The sequence below is a fragment of the Bufo bufo genome, chromosome 4 (assembly GCF_905171765.1).
Source record: "Bufo bufo chromosome 4, aBufBuf1.1, whole genome shotgun sequence".
NCBI classification, from domain to species: Eukaryota; Metazoa; Chordata; class Amphibia; order Anura; family Bufonidae; genus Bufo; species Bufo bufo.
Genome location: NC_053392.1, coordinates 81,045,978 through 81,063,169, shown reverse-complemented (window position 1 = coordinate 81,063,169; position 17,192 = coordinate 81,045,978). Strand labels below are relative to the sequence as shown.

General features: G+C 49.6%; 1 protein-coding gene across 3 annotated transcripts in view; it reads right to left on the bottom strand.

The window, feature by feature from the left end:
• The window catches only part of ITSN2 (intersectin 2), a 165,235-nt gene extending 152,974 nt beyond the window's left edge, over window positions 1–12,261 (bottom strand). For all 3 annotated transcript variants that reach the window (XM_040427429.1, XM_040427431.1, XM_040427433.1), the window contains exon 1: window positions 11,959–12,261. The gene's annotated coding sequence lies outside the window, so the exon portion shown is untranslated. The remainder of the gene's footprint in view (window positions 1–11,958) is intronic.
• Window positions 12,262–17,192: the final 4,931 nt, after the last annotated feature.

Here is a 17,192-nt window from a genome sequence, read left to right as displayed (position 1 = left end):
ATGCACACAAACGTATTTTCTTTCTGTGTCCATTCCTTTTTTTGCGGACCGTATGCGGAACTATACATTTCAATGGGTCTGCAAAAAAACAAAACAAATAAAGTTACTCCGCGTGTCCATTCCGCAAAGAAATAGAACATGTCCTATTATTGTCCGCATTACGGACAAGGATAGGACTGTTCTATTAGGGGCCAGCTGTTTCGTTCTGCAAAATATGAAATGCACACGGATGTCATCCACATTTTTTGCGGATCCGTGTTCTGCGGACCGCAAAATACATACAATCGTGTGCATGAGCCCTAAGGCTATCGGCCCCCTTAGACACCAGGCCCTATATCCACACATCTTATAAAAAGGTTAACTCTACTTAGGGTACTTTCACAATAGTTTTCCGGCACCGAGTTCCGTCCTAGGGGCTCAATACTGGAAAAAAAACGCATCCGTTTTATCCTAAGGCAATCTGAATGGAAAACAATCCGTTCAGTACGCATCAGGATATCTTCCATTCCGTCCCTTTTACGGTATTTGGCCGGAGAAAATACTGCAGCATGCAAATTGAAATGTATTAATGCCAGATCCGGTACCAAGTGTTCAGGAAATTGCCGCATTGACGGATCCGGTTTTGCAGTCTGCGCATGGGCAGACCTTTAAAAATGTGAAAAAAGAAAAACCCGAATCCGTTTTTCCAGATGACACCGGAGAGACAGATCCGGTATTTAAGTAGCCTTAAAGGGGTTATCCCATCTTAGACAATGGGGGCATATCGCTAGGCGATATCTGATAGGTGCAGGTGCAGGGACCCGCACCTACAAGGAGAATGGAGCCGGGGAGAGTTGTGGCTGGAGGATCTCGGGTTTTCTACTTATGCTCCGGTCTGCAGATTTTTAGTGCAGATTTCACTCCTTTAAAAGTAGAAGAGTGAAATCCACATTAAAATCTTCACGTGATCACAGGTATATCTATAAAACGATTAAGTAAGACGCAATGAACTCCTCAGAGCGTAAGATGGGCTGATAGCGCTGCCGAGCGAATGTCAGGATGTAAAACAAGAAAGGTTGGTTCCCAGATGTGTGTCATAGTGCACTGCAGCCTGATCTACGCCAGAGACCACAGCGGGACGGACGGGACGGGCAACACCACTTTCACAGGGCGAATGTTCGTCCGAGGAGCAGTGTCCGGTTCAGGAAACGCAGCCATTGCGCGGCGCGTGCTTCACGGACCGAGATCATGTGACTCTTCTCAGGTTTTAGCCACAAATCCTGCTGCGTGCAAGGAAACACCCGATACCTCCAGGGACAGATCGGAAGAAAAGGGAAACCAACAGAATGCTTCAAAGTAGCCGTAATAAAGCGACAGATTCCACTATACAAATGTTTATACATGTCGTCCGTCAGTTAGGGAGGAAGTGGATAGGACCGCCAGAACCATGGAGACAGGTCCTGGTCCTGCAACCAAAGACATCACTTCTGGAATAGCTGACGTCAGCCAAATAGTCTTCATGTAGGATTCAGTCCGACGTCCAGAGGATCTTCAAGGCCTACGTAACCTCCTATATTTATACTTCACTTGCCCCAATTCTCTATGGAGATTTTATTTATAGGAGAACTTGTCGACAGATCCTCTACACTACACCACACAGCAGAGCCGACAGATCCTCTATACTACACCACACAGCAGAGCCGACAGATCCTCTATACTACACCACACAGCAGAGCCGACAGATCCTCTATACTACACCGCACAGCAGAGCCGACAGATCCTCTATACTACACCACACAGCAGAGCCGACAGATCCTCTATACTACACCACACAGCAGAGCCGACAGATCCTCTATACTACACCACACAGCAGAGCCGACAGATCCTCTATACTACACCACACAGCAGAGCCGACAGATCCTCTATACTACACCACACAGCAGAGCCGACAGATCCTCTATACTACACCACACAGGAGAGCCGACAGATCCTCTATACTACACCACACAGGAGAGCCGACAGATCCTCTATACTACACCACACAGCAGAGCCGACAGATCCTCTATACTACACCACACAGCAGAGCCGACAGATCCTCTATACTACACCACACAGCAGAGCCGACAGATCCTCTATACTACACCGCACAGCAGAGCTGACAGATCCTCTATACTACACCGCACAGCAGAGCTGACAGATCCTCTATACTACACCATACAGCAGAGCTGACAGATCCTCCATACTACACCACACAGCAGAGCCGACAGATCCTCTATACTACACCACACAGCAGAGCTGACAGATCCTCTATACTACACCGCACAGGAGAGCTGACAGATCCTCTCTAATGATGAAGTACACATCTATTTTACAGCATGTATTAGGGAATTAGTGATGACGTGGATCCTGTTGGGTGCAGTAGTGTTTTTACAGTACTGTACAGAAGCAGAGTAAAGGGATGTCACGTAGACTGCGATTTCTTGTAGAGCCACTGGAATTAAAGCAATACCACAGAAAACCTGTAACCCCAGTATAAATCACTGTCAACATTGCTGTATTTCTGGTTAGTTACTGGAGCTACAAATACACCCCTTTCCCTGACTCTAGAAGAGATCACAGTGACTCACAGGTGTCCTAATCACCACATCGCCTGTACACTCCTGTTACAATGTGCGTAATGGAGGAAACAAGAGGCTACGACGATACTTTACTGCAGCTCCTTCCATAGACAAGATGGCCCGGTTAAAAGGGCCTTCCAAGATTTTAATATTGATGTCCTCCGGACAGGTCTTCAGTATGTGATCGGTGGGGGTCCGACACCCGGGATCACTGCCGATCACCTGTTTGAGGAGCCCGTGGCCTTCTCACCAAGCACAGCGCCATACATTGCATAGTGGCTGTGCTTGGTATTGGAGCTCAGCCCCTAAGGAGCCGAGCTGCTCCTCGGCCACAGGACCAATGAACGTGTACTCAATGTCCTAGGAAAAGCTGAGAGAAGGCTACGGCGCTACTGCGATTGCCAGCGCCTTCCGAAAAACATCTGATCGGCGGCAGTCTTGGGTGTCAGACCCCCACGATCAGATACTGATGACTTTTACGACGACTAGCAATGTAATGAACAGGAAAAACGCTTGCACGCTTCGCCGCCTCCTCTTCAAACAGCTGGGTGTCAGACCCCACCAATCGAATATTGATGACCTATCGGCCATCAATGTATACTGACTGCACATACCCTTTAAGCCAGTGGTTGGCTAAACAGGATCTGGCGGCCATGCCAATGACTGGAAGATGGAGACGCAGGAGCCAGCACGGAGGACCGAAGCAGGTAAGTATCATCTGTTCACTTACATATTCCCAGACTTGCTCAGCCTCGGAGCAGACAACCTTTACGGTCTTACCCTTGACCATAAAATGACAACCCCCCCCCCTACCTGTCCGTGGTCTTGGTGCTGATCCTTTCCCAGCTGTTTCCAGTCCCCGAAGGACCAGGAAGCGGCCCGGTCCCACGCCGGCTGCGGCCACAACGGCATGAGTAGCACATGACTGCGGTCCTGCAGCGGTAAGTAGGTTCCATGTGTGCCCGTCTCCTATAGATGCCGACCTCAGTGGTGCCGGCTCTATACTGTACGGCCAGCTCTGCAGAGCGCACGATGCGGATACCGACGGCACAGCTGATTCATTACAATGATTTAATAGCAGCAGTCAGGTTTCTTGTGAAGCCCAGGCAGACATTGCTGGCGCCTTGCTCTAGGACATTGAATATAACTTTCATTCCTCTCTTAACGTACCGCAGGACAAGTGCATGTCTAATAAATCATTACCGGGTTTTCTCCACGCTCATCATCACTGCCTGATCCATGGTGGAGGGACCCGGCGTCAGCGCTCCCAGGACTCTGCGACGAGGATTGTTGCATATTTTTTTAAAGGAAACCTATCCCCCCCCCAAAATGCAGTATAACCTGCAGACAGCATGTTCTAGAGCAGGAGGAGCTGAGCAGACTACTATATAGTTGTATGGGAAAATATTCAGTAAAACGTAATAAATTATTTGAAGTCCAGGAGGCGGTCCTATCCGTGATTGACAGCTTTCTCTGTCTACACAGTCATAGAGGGAAGGCCGTCATCACTGATAGGACCGTCTCCTTGACTTCAAAGCCCAGAATGAGCAGAGATACAAATGCATGAAATATAATATTTTCCCATGTATCAATCTGCTCAGCTCCTCCAGCTCTATAACCTGCTGCCGGCAGATCAGACACCATGTTCAGTGTGACTATTCCCTTTAAAGGGGTTATTCAATTTCACAAACAGACATCCCCCCATGTGCCGGGCCCTCACAGGTAATATACTTACCCCGCTCCTGGTCCCCGCTTCTTCCTGTACACTGATGAAAAAACATCCGGGGTCGGGGGGAGCAGCCAATGGCAGGCGGGAATGGGGACAAGCCTCCCTAGCATTGCGGGTGACGCTAGGGAGGCTCATCCCCGTCTGCCATTGGCGGCTCCAAAGACACCGGATATTATTATCCGTGTACAGAGAGAAGCAGCAGCGGGTTAAGTATATTACCTGTGAGGGTCCTGACACATTGGGGGGATGGCTGTTCGTGAAATTGGATAACCCCTTTAAGTACCATTACAGTCATTCCATGGAGAGGTTTACACATACATAATATAAAACAAGTGCAATAGGCATAAACTTATTACCATACCCTGCCCGCCAGGCCGTATAATCTACAAGGGAGAGAGACGGTAGGTGAGGGTAGAAGCTGCTCATTACAGGAGGTGGGTTTGGATGTTGGGTTGGAGAGTCTGATGTACTGGGGTAAGGAGTTCCAGAGTCGGTGGGATGCACATGAGAAATCATGTAGACGACTGTGTGAAGAACAGACAAGAGGAGGAGGTCCTGTGAGGATCGGGGATTACGTGTAGGGATGTATCGGGAAAGCAGGTCAGAGTAAGGGCTCATTCAGACGGCCGTATGCTGTCCGCAAAAATACTGAATGCTATCCGTTTTTTTTGCGGATCCGCAAAAAAAAAAATGAAACATGTCCTATACTTGTCCGTGAAAATCAGGACATGGCCCCATTGAAGTCTATGGGTCCGCAAAAATACTGAATTCTATCCGTTTTTTTGCAGATCCGTTTTTTTGCGGATCCGCAAAAAAACAGATAGCATTCAGTATTTTTGCGGACAGCATACGGCCGTCTGAATGAGCCCTAATAAGGAGGGACAGGTTGTGGGCGGCCATGTATGTAGTTGTTAGCATTTTGCACTGACTTTGCTGCGCAGTAGGAAGCCATGAAGGGATTGGCAGAGGAGAAACGAGGGGACAGGTGGATTACCCGGGCAGCAGAGTTGAGGATAGGTTGGAGGGGTCCAAGACGGTTAGGCCTCATTTACACGTCCGTGATGACATCTGTGACAAGACGGTCAGGGGTTCATCCATGAAGGATCCGTGTCTGGTCTGTGCGTCCATTTAAAGCCCTCCGTGTATTATGCGTATCCAACAGACACCGTCAGGCTGAAAATTAATTTCCACAGCACAGGCTAGCGGTGGACGTAACACGGATGGTACCGGTGTTGTGTCCGTGGTTTTCACAGACTATAATGTATGAGAGAAATCCACAATAATGGTGTCATCTCGGACAGTGGAAGACCAAACATTGAAGTCAATGGATAGGTGTGCTCGGAGACCACAGAAAGTACATATCTGTGATAGGCTTTAGGCTAGTTTCACATCACTGGCATCGTGATCCAGCAGCAAGATCCGGCACAGAATGTCGGGAATCGGCGGAACAAAAACTGCAGCTATTTCTATCCGGCTGCTTCTCACCATTTTTGCCAGATAGCAGCCGAATCTCTGCCAGACCCCATTATACACTGAACAAAAATATAAACGCAACACTTTCGGTTTTGCTCCCATTTTGCATGAGCGGAACTCAAAGATCTGAAACATTTTATACATGCACAAAAGACCCATTACTCTCAAATCTGTCTAAGGCCTCATGCACAAGGCAGTTGTTTGGGTCCGCATCCGAGCCGCGGACCCATTTACTTCAATGGGGCCGCAAAAGATGCGGACAGCACTCCGTGTGCTGTCCGCATCCGTGGCTCCGTTCCACGGCCCCGCAAAAAAAATATAACATGTCCTATTCTTGTCCGCGCCTTGCGGATAAGAATAGGCATTTATATTGCTGGCGCCCGTTACATTCATTGCGGAAGGCAACACGGACGGCTTCCGTTTTTTGCGGATCCGCGGTTTACGGACTGCAAAAAATGGCACGGTCGTGTGCACGAGGCCTAAATCTGTGAGCGAGCACTTCTCCTTTGCCGAGATAATCTATCCCACCTCACAGGTGTGGCATATCAAGGTGCTGATTAGACAGCATGAATATTGCACAGGTGTAGAGCTCCGTCACAGGGGCTCATTACCGGAAAAGAACTGATCAGTTTTATCCCCATGCATTCTGAATGGAGAGTAATCCGTTCAGTCTAATGACTGATCAGGCAAAAGAGAAAACCGCAGCATGCTACGGTTTTATCTCCGGCAAAAAAAACTGAAGACTTGCCTGAATGCCGGATCCGCTCCAGAATGACGTCAGGGCGCCCCATGCGCATGGATGACGTGTCCATGTGATCACGTCATCCATGCGCGTGGGGCGCCCTGACGTCACTCTGGAGCGCCCGGGGAGCCGCACGGACGGTAAGTATGCTGCTCCCCCGATTCCCGCTACACTTTGGTTACCATGGCTGCCAAGACGCTAAAGTCCTGGCAGCCATGGTAACCATTCAGAAAAAGCTAAACGTCGGATCCGGCAATGCGCCGAAACGACGTTTAGCTTAAGGCCGGATCCGGATTAATGCCTTTCAATGGGCATTAATTCCGGATCCGGCCTTGCGGCAAGTGTTCAGGATTTTTCGCCGGAGCAAAAAGCGCAGCATGCTGCGGTATTTTCTCCGGCCAAAAAACGTTCCGGTCCGGAACTGAAGACATCCTGATGCATCCTGAACGGATTTCTCTCCATTCAGAATGCATTAGGATAAAACTGATCAGGATTCTTCCGGCATAGAGCCCCGACGACGGAACTCTATGCCGGAAGAAAAGAACGCAAGCGTGAAAGAGCCCTAATGCCATCACTTGCCATACATTTTGCCTGATCCGGCAGGCAGTTCCGGCGATGGAACTGCTTGCCGGATCTCTCTGCCACAAGTGTGAAAGTAGCCTTAAATGTGCAGTTTGATCACACAGCACAATGCCACAGATGTCGCAACGTTTGAGTGAGCGTGCAATTGGCATGCTGACTGCAGGAATGTCTACCAGAGCTGTTGGCCGTGCAATGAATGTTCATTTCTCTACCATAAGCAGTCTTCAAAGGCGTTTCAGAGAATTTGGCAGTACATCCAACCGGCCTCACAACCGCAGACCACGTGTAACCATGTTTGGGATGCTCTGGATTGGCGTATACAACAGCGTGTTCCAGTTCCTGCCAATGTTCTGCAACTTCGCACAGCTATTGAAGAGGAATGGACCAACATTCCACAGGCCACAATCAACAACCTGATCAACTCTATGCGACGGAGATGTGTTACACTGCGTGAGACGCCGGTCTTAATGGCCCCAGGACCGGGTCCGCCGGAGTAATGAAGAGGCGCCGGTACGGTACTGGCTGACCTGTTACATGTGCACTTGACAGCTGAAAACATCTGTGTGAGGCCTCATGCACACGACCGCGCCGTTTTTTTACGGTCCGCAAGCCGCGGATCTGCAAAAAACAGAAGGGACATGTTATATTTTTTTGCAGGGCCGCGGAACAGAGCCACGGATGTGGACAGCACGCGGAGTGCTGTCCGCATCTTTTGCGGCCCCATTGAAATGAATGAGTCCGCATCAGAGCCGCCAAAACGGCGGCTCGGATGGGGACCCAAACAACGGTCGTGCGCATGAGGCCTTAGTCCCATGTTCATATATGTCCTCATTGCTGAGAAAAATTAAGATTTAATATATGCAAATGAGCCTCTAGGAGCAACGGGGGCGTTGCCGTTACACCTGGAGGCTCTGCTCTCTCTGCAACTGCTGCGCCCTCTGCACATTCATTGTCATAGCCAGGCGTGAAGATGTTTTTACTGCCTGGTCCTATCAAAGAGCAGAGGGGGCGGCAGTTGCAGAGAGAGCAGAGCCTCTAGGTGTAATGGTAACGCCCCCATTGCTCCTAGGGGGTCATTTGCATATAATAAAACATTCTTTTTCTCAGCAATGTGGACAGATAAGAACATTGGACCAACACAGATGCCTTCAGCTGCCAAGTGCACATGTAACAGGTCAGCCAGTGTCATAGGTACAAAACTGCTGACAGATGCCCTTTAAAGGGGTTACCTGCTTTGAACACTCCCTATGTTAGCACCACCACAGGGAAAATGAAGCACTGCACTATGCCCGTAAAACAGGGCAGGACCTCTAGAAGGGAACCCCCACACCCTTCTGTTAAAAAAAAATATATAAATAAATTTGAAGGGAATCTGTCAGCAGCTACCTCCCTATCAAACTGTTTGCACAGACACATAGCGGTGGATCACGCTGTTTTTCTTTTGTGTGGATGATGCTCTTTTTCTTTTGTTGATCCGAGGCTCCATTTCAGAGTTACGACATTTTCTCAATATGCAAAGTAGGTTGTTGGTGCAATGAGGGCGTCACCATTGCTCTTGTTGCACTGAAGCTCCACTCCTTTCTGTGTCCAGTCCCTCCCTCATGGCTTTAATTGACAGGGCCAAGCAGTGGTAAAACAGCGAGTGAGAATTTCCCAATAAGCTCTATGAAAATGCGTTATCTAGACTCGAAGACCCCTTCAAGGGATTTCAATGCAAGGAAACACTGCCCCCCCCCGTCTTTCCTGTTGCTTTCCCCTTCCCATTGTAGATAGGAACAACATAGCTACTGTATATATGTGAGGGGCTGTGAGAACAGAGACTGAGCGCTCGCCAGCAAGAGGTGCTGCCCACAGCTGGAGAGGTCAGCGCCCCGGCCCGATGCCCACAGCTGGAGAGGTCAGCGCCCCGGCCCGATGCCCACAGCTGGAGAGGTCAGCGCCCCGGCCCGATGCCCACAGCTGGAGAGGTCAGCGCCCCGGCCCGATGCCCACAGCTGGAGAGGTCAGCGCCCCGGCCCGATGCCCACAGCTGGAGAGGTCAGCGCCCCGCCCGGTGCCTGTAAGACGGCCGCCACTGACACCAATTAAAACATTAATGGGAGGGAACTGTGAAGCTGCCACTGCGCCATCAATGAAAATAATTAACCCCTAAATGCAAATGTATGGAGCGCCGCAGAGGTGGTTGAGGGGTTAGTCGAGATCGCCGTTCTCAGTCATTGCGGTGAAATCGCAGGGCTCTGATCGATTACCATGGCAGCCCGGATGCTACTGAAGCCCTGGCTGCCATGGTAAGCTCCCTGCTGCTCTACTGTGTACTATGCACAGGGCAGCAGGGAGAATGTTAAGTCCTATTCACCATAATAAAGCTTTATTAGGGTGAATAGGACAAGGGATCTAAAAAGTTGAAAAACACCAAAATATTAAAAGTTTTAATAACCCCCCTTTCCCAATTTTACATATAGAAATATATAAAACAATAAAAAAAATTAACATTTTACTTATTGTCGCATCCAAAAAAGACTGAACTATTGAAAAATATCTCCTATGCGGTGAACGCCGTAACAGAAAAATGAAAAAAAAGCAATTCGCCATTTTTTGTCACCTTGTCCCCTCACAAAATAAGATAGGACTGTTCTGTTATATGCTGGACTTTCCCAAAAATGTGGATTGCACACAGATTTGGCATTTTATTTTTCTTTCGCATGGTATCAAATGGCATTGAGTATCGCAATACTTTTTTTTAGGGTATCGAAATCGAATTCTAAGTTTTGGTATGCCTAGAGCTGGTGAGCTCGGCGCCCCGGCCCGAGGCCTACAGCTGGTGAGCTCGGCGCCCCGGCCCGAGGCCTACAGCTGGTGAGCTCGGCGCCCCGGCCCGAGGCCTACAGCTGGTGAGCTCGGCGCCCCGGCCCGAGGCCTACAGCTGGTGAGCTCGGCGCCCCGGCCCGAGGCCTACAGCTGGTGAGCTCGGCGCCCCGGCCCGAGGCCTACAGCTGGTGAGCTCGGCGCCCCGGCCCGAGGCCTACAGCTGGTGAGCTCGGCGCCCCGGCCCGAGGCCTACAGCTGGTGAGCTCGGCGCCCCGGCCCCAGGCCTACAGCTGGTGAGCTCGGCGCCCCGGCCCCAGGCCTACAGCTGGTGAGCTCGGCGCCCCGGCCCCAGGCCTACAGCTGGTGAGCTCGGCGCCCCGGCCCCAGGCCTACAGCTGGTGAGCTCGGCGCCCCGGCCCCAGGCCTACAGCTGGCGAGCTCGGCGCCCCGGCCCCAGGCCTACAGCTGGCGAGCTCGGCGCCCCGGCCCCAGGCCTACAGCTGGCGAGCTCGGCGCCCCGGCCCCAGGCCTACAGCTGGCGAGCTCGGCGCCCCGGCCCCAGGCCTACAGCTGGCGAGCTCGGCGCCCCGGCCCCAGGCCTACAGCTGGCGAGCTCGGCGCCCCGGCCCCAGGCCTACAGCTGGCGAGCTCGGCGCCCCGGCCCCAGGCCTACAGCTGGCGAGCTCGGCGCCCCGGCCCCAGGCCTACAGCTGGTGAGCTCGGCGCCCCGGCCCCAGGCCTACAGCTGGTGAGGTCGGCGCCCCGGCTCGAGGCCTACAGCTGGTGAGCTCGGCGCCCCGGCCCGAGGCCTACAGCTGGTGAGCTCGGCGCCCCGGCCCGAGGCCTACAGCTGGTGAGGTCGGCGCCCGGCACTAGGCCTACAGCTGGTGAGGTCGGCGCCCGGCACTAAGCCTACAGCTGGTGAGGTCGGCGCCCGGCACTAAGCCTACAGCTGGTGAGGTCGGCGCCCGGCACTAAGCCTACAGCTGGTGAGGTCGGCGCCCGGCCTGATGGGACACGGGAAAGAAAGCTTCAACCTACAGCATGGGGTCAGCACCAGAGCTGATAGGTGCAGGAGAACCAGATATTCTGGATTATGAGAAATACATGAACTCGTATGGGAGAGACCTGTTCACACTTTGCTCAGCCTCTTGCACCAGGTCCTGTGACAGATCACACAATATGGCGCTTCTGTGCAGAAGGTGGTGGATTATCAGACATTCTGGATTATTAAATGCCGGATTAAAGAATGCAGCCACCCATTAGGCTGGTGTCTGCACTACATGTATGACCGTGTAATGTATTACTGATCACGCAGGACAGTCTACAGGTACGGGGAGCGGGCAGGTGACCAGCACATGTCACTCCGCAGGCACTACCACCTGTAACTATCAATGGACTAATCACTTATGTACATAGTTAGAACATGTCCTATTCCGTGTACTCAGCACATACATGACATCGTATATGCAGTGACTGAGAACATATATGTAATCTGTCACTTCACATAAACAGAGTTGTAGATGTCACCTAGAGAACTAGCACGTACATATGATATCTCATCACCTGTGCACTAAGCACATATATAACATATCACCTAAGCTCATACATATATGTCACCTATCCCTCCATACATACACAGTACATGTCCCAACCCATGTACCTGAGGACTTAGGAAGGAGAACATGACCTAACCTGTGCATACATGGTGATTACATACATGTGACAAGTCACCTACAGCTCCTCAATACAGAATGTACATACATATTACATGTCCTATGGAGCACATCCATGTAACGTGTCCTAACCCCTCAGACTCATTACATGCGCTTCTCATGTCTCCACACACGGACTGGTTACATACATGACACATATCCAAACCCATGGAGCCAGAACATGCCACCTGCAAATTTCCACCTACCAGTAGTATGTCACCTGTATCTCCGGACATACAATATACATACATGTCCTACCCCTGGCCTTACATATAACATGTCACCTGAGGAGAGAACATAGCACGGACTGACCTCCTGGCACCGCTGCCGCCTGTCCCCGCAGTCTTCCTGCCAGTCTCTCCGGAGGAGGGTTGTGACGTCACTGGTCACCTGCTCCTTCATGGTCACATGACCAAGAGTGGGCAGTGCTGGCAAACACCGACTGCAGGAGCTTGCGGGAACACAGCCCCTCCTCCTTCCACAAGCTCTCGCAGTCGGTGTTTGCCAGCACTGCCCACTTTTGGTCATGTGACCATGAAAGAGCAGGTGACCAGCGACGTCACAAACCTCCTTCTAACAATTCCATTCTAGCATCCACCATATGGACAGGGATGCCCGGGCACAGGCCTAGGTTCAGCCTCCTTTACTCCAGACTCCTCCCAGTACTCCCACTGTTCCCGCCCATAAAAAAAAAAAATAATAATAATAATAATAATGGGGAGGAAAAAAATAACGGCGGCCATCTTGGTCCTCCACCTCCTGGGAGACAGGGTGCATTGTGGGAAGGAGGATGCGAGACGGTATAAATAGGCGGGGCGCGACGCGCAGAGCGACCATTTTAAAGCCGGTGTGTGAAGGGTTGTGTCTAAACTCCAGACACCAAACCGACCTGGTCCTTTTGCAGTATGGGAAATAGCCAGGTCTCTAAGAGCTGTCTAAACTCCAGACTCATTACCTTTTAGCCCCCTAGTGGACGGGTCCGGAACAGAGCTAGTGTTTAGCCAGCTCACATTGATTTGGCTAAACTCCAGACACGGTACGGACCTCTCGGCCCCCTGGTGGTCAGGTACGGAACTATTGATGGGATGTAGCTGATTCAAAGTGAATTGGCTAAACTCCATACTCCGTAAGGACCTTATTAACCCTTTGTGGTATGTGATCCATTACAATTAATTTTGCCAAATAAAGTTGAACAGATGAGTGGTAGAAAATCTTTTTTATTTTTAATCCTTATAAGGCCTCCTGCAGAAGACTGGATGGTTTTGCGGTCCGTTTTAAAAGATCAGTTTTTACATTTTTTTTTGTTTCAGTACTGTCTCAGTTTCCGTTCCGTTTTTCCGTTTGGGTTGTGTTTTTTGAGGAACTTAAACAAGGCATATACAGTAATTACATTCTAAAATTCAGCTGGGCATAACATTTTCAATAGACTGTTCCACAAAACATTGAACAAATACGGAAAACATACGGATGCATTCTGTATCCGTTCATTTTACAGCCCCATTGACTTGAATGGAGCCACGGGACATGATTTGCGGGCAATAATATGACCTGTTCTATCTTTGAACTGAAAAACGGAAACTGAATGCATACGGAGTACATTCCGTTTTTTTGCGGACCCATTGAAATTAATGTATCCATATATGGGATTGAAAAAGCGTTCTGCCAAACGGAAACAAAAAACGTTTGTGTGCAGGAGGCCTAACTGTTTAATATCGCCATCAAACATAAATTCGTATCATGGACGCCCTTCACCCCGAGTCCTGTGAGAACAAGGTTTGAGCTCAGATGATGCTGCAGAGGAGCCTCTAATCACTGAGAAATGTCCGCCTTCCAGTGTACGAGAAAACTAAAGTATCGGCTCAAATTTTCTATTCATCAAGAGTTATCTGTGAAATGTTCTTATCAAAGTATACATTCAGATTGCAATACTCTGGCGGTAACCTGTGATTTCACCGTCATCATGGTCAAAGGAAAGCTCAGCATGTGGCCCCATCATTTTTCCTTCAGGTGAGGTCCTCTTCAGACATGGAGTTTAGCCTGCTCACAGTGAACTGTCTATTTCCCATACACCAGACGGACCTTTTCTATGTGTTATATACAGAGAGGTTCTCCTGCTGGTGAGGTCCTCTTCAGGTATGGAGTTTAGCCTGCTCACAGTGAACTGTCTATTTCCCATACACCAGATGGACCTTTTCTATGTGTTATATACAGAGAGGTTCTCCTGCTGGTGAGGTCCTCTTCAGGTATGGAGTTTAGCCTGCTCACAGTGAACTGTCTATTTCCCATACACCAGATGGACCTTTTCTATGTGTTACCTACAGAGAGGTTCTCCTGCTGGTGAGGTCCTCTTCAGGTATGGAGTTTAGCCTGCTCACAGTGAACTGTCTATTTCCCATACACCAGACGGACCTTTTCTATGTGTTATATACAGAGAGGTTCTCCTGCTGGTGAGGTCCTCTTCAGGTATGGAGTTTAGCCTGCTCACAGTGAACTGTCTATTTCCCATACACCAGACGGACCTTTTCTATGTGTTATATACAGAGAGGTTCTCCTGCTGGTGAGGTCCTCTTCAGGTATGGAGTTTAGCCTGCTCACAGTGAACTGTCTATTTCCCATACACCAGACGGACCTTTTCTATGTGTTATATACAGAGAGGTTCTCCTGCTGGTGAGGTCCTCTTCAGGTATGGAGTTTAGCCTGCTCACAGTGTAATGTCTATTTCCCATACACCAGACGGACCTTTTCTATGTGTTATATACAGAGAGGTCTCCTGCTGGTGAGGTCCTCTTCAGACATGGAGTTTAGCCTGCTCACAGTGAACTGTCTATTTCCCATACACCAGACAGCAATACGGGTGCAGAAGATGTCTGGCCTTGCAGTTGTAGTAGCAGTGACAGTGTGGAACATGACGGACAAGGTGCAGGAGATGATGTCTGGCTGTGGTGGGTTTGCAGTGGCGGCAGGAGCGGACATGTTACTAGTAGACGAACCTAGAAATGATTTTCTTTTGCCAAACATTTGCTAACCAAATCTACCTCTGTCTACCACACACAATTTTTTTTAGAAACAGTTGCTTTACACACACATTTTTCACTTTCACAAGGGGTAACAGGACAAAATGCACCCCACATGATGTATAGCCGCACGGCAGGCTTCAGAGTGGAAGAAGCACCATGTGGCGGTTAGGAGAGAGGATTTAGCTGGAATGGTAATTGGGAGCTATGTCGCATATGAAGACACCCAGAGGTGGCCCTAGAGTGGAAACCCCCAAAAGTGACCCCATTCCAGAATCTACACCCTCGTACAAACATTTTACGTGGTGGAAAGGGTACTTTTTACCAAACAGGTGTCTCACAGAAGGCAGAAATACTAGAGAGAGGATTTCAAAGCACACATTTGTAAAAATGAAAAATTACTAGCAGACCCCAATTTTTCACTTACACAAGGGGTTAAAGGAGAAAATGCACCCCAGTATATGTTCCCCATTTTGCGAACACCCCATATGTGCTCGTAGCCTGCTGTATTGGCGCACAGCAGGCCTCTACAGGCAAAGTGCAAAATATGGTTTTTGCAGGCCTGAATTGGCAGACATGAATTTTAGCTGCCATTCAAACCGCTTCCAGTTCATGGTCTGACTGTAAATTGGAGTCTGGTAGAAAATGTCAGAACTCCAATATTGTCTGACGTTTGGCTTCTTTACTACGCCCATATGCAGCACGAGTCCCCAAAACTTCATCATCTCTGCTGCATCTACTGGGGTCCAACCTAGGGGTCTAGCGTATGGCGAACTAGGGTTCTGAGCAATGAATTGTTGGGCGTATAAGTTGGTTTGGGCCAACTTATATAGCTCAGTGAAGTCCGCACAATCTATCAGAAATCCTGAGTGGCCCATGAACTCCGGATTTTGGGGCTGATAATCGTCAGGGGGTGGGGTCCATGTGGGCTCACTCTGGGGGGCTGCCTCCGCTGCTACCCTGTGGCGCCTTCTAAAGCAGGCATGCTCAACCTGCGGCCCTCCAGCTGTTGCAAAACTAAAACTCCCAGCAAGCCCGAACAGCCTACAGCAGGACATTGTGGGAGTTGTAGTTTTACAACAGCTGGAGGGCCACAGGTTGAGCATGCCTGTTCTAAAGGGTCTCTCATCAGCGGATGATGATGAGGGAGTAGAGGAAAGTGGCATCCTCTTCTTCTCCACTGGCAGACTCTGTATCGGAGGCAAGCATGGCGTATGCCTCTTCAGCTGAGTATAGTCGTTGGGATGAATGGGACATTTTTATTTTATTGGGGTGTAACGTGTGAAACGTGTAAACCTTTATTTAGTGTGGGGAGTGTATGTAGTGTTTTCACACGTGAAGGGGCTTGTAATAAATTTCAAATTAGAAGAAAAGCTCTAAAAAAACAAAAACATTTTCAGCAAAAAAAAAAAAATTACTTGTAGCGCAAACTAAGCAGACGCGATCAATAATGGACACTACTGATCGGTGCTCAGTGGCTGCAAAAGGCACGTCCAAATGGTGTCCGTAAAAAAAAGAATGGGGGGGGGGACAGGAACAGAGGGATCTGGAACAGCTGCAAATGAAAAAAAAAAAATTGTGCAGCTATTCCAGATCCAGATGTTGTTGTTCGTTCTTCTTTTCAGCAGCAAAGGCGTTAAATTCGTAGTGTTGGTACAGCACAAGTCCCAGCAAGCCACAGCAGCACAGAACCTATCTGCAGGCAGTCACTAGCTAGAATGGCTGCATGCAGGGACGTTCTGCCTCTTCCTGTGCAGCTATAGCGCTGCCATTGGCTGGAGCGTTGTTTCAGATAATCGCAGCGCTGGCAGGGGACCCAAAACACTGGTGTCCCCTGCCTCACCTCGGATGTGACCGGTGCTGACCAGTTCAGCACCAGCCACTGTCCCCTGACCTCCTCCCGACCCTCCCCGCAGCTGCTGACAGCTTCCTGTGCTGCGATGTGACCCATCCAATCGCAGCGCTTGGAGCTGCAGGGGGGGGTGGATCGGCACCATGCTGCTCTTTCCCGGCATAGCTGCCTACCGGTAAGAGCAGCCATGGTGCAGAGATTCCACCCCGATCTTCCCCCAGACCTCATGAAGTACATGTACGTCATGGGTCTTTAAGTCCCATCAAGATATGACATACATGTAATACATTTCAAATTAGAAGAAAAGTTCTAAAAAAACAAAAACATTTTCTGCAAAAAAAATAAAATTACTTGTAGCGCAAACTGAGCAGACGCGATCAATCGCGTCCTTAAGGGGTTAAAACAGCACCCAGCAGCTATGGTGCTCGAGAGCGGTTGCCATATTTAAATACCCACCCACCAAGGTACAGTCCTGATCAAAAGTTTAAGACCACTTGAAAAATGGCAAAAAATCCTATGTAGCATGGATGGATCTTAACAAGGTTCCAAGTAGAGCTTCAACATGCAACAAGAAGAAATGGGAGTGAGACAAAACATTTTTTGAGCATTCAATTAATAAAAAACAACGAATAAACTGAAACAGGGTGTTTTTCAGCTGATCCAAAGTTTAGGAACACATG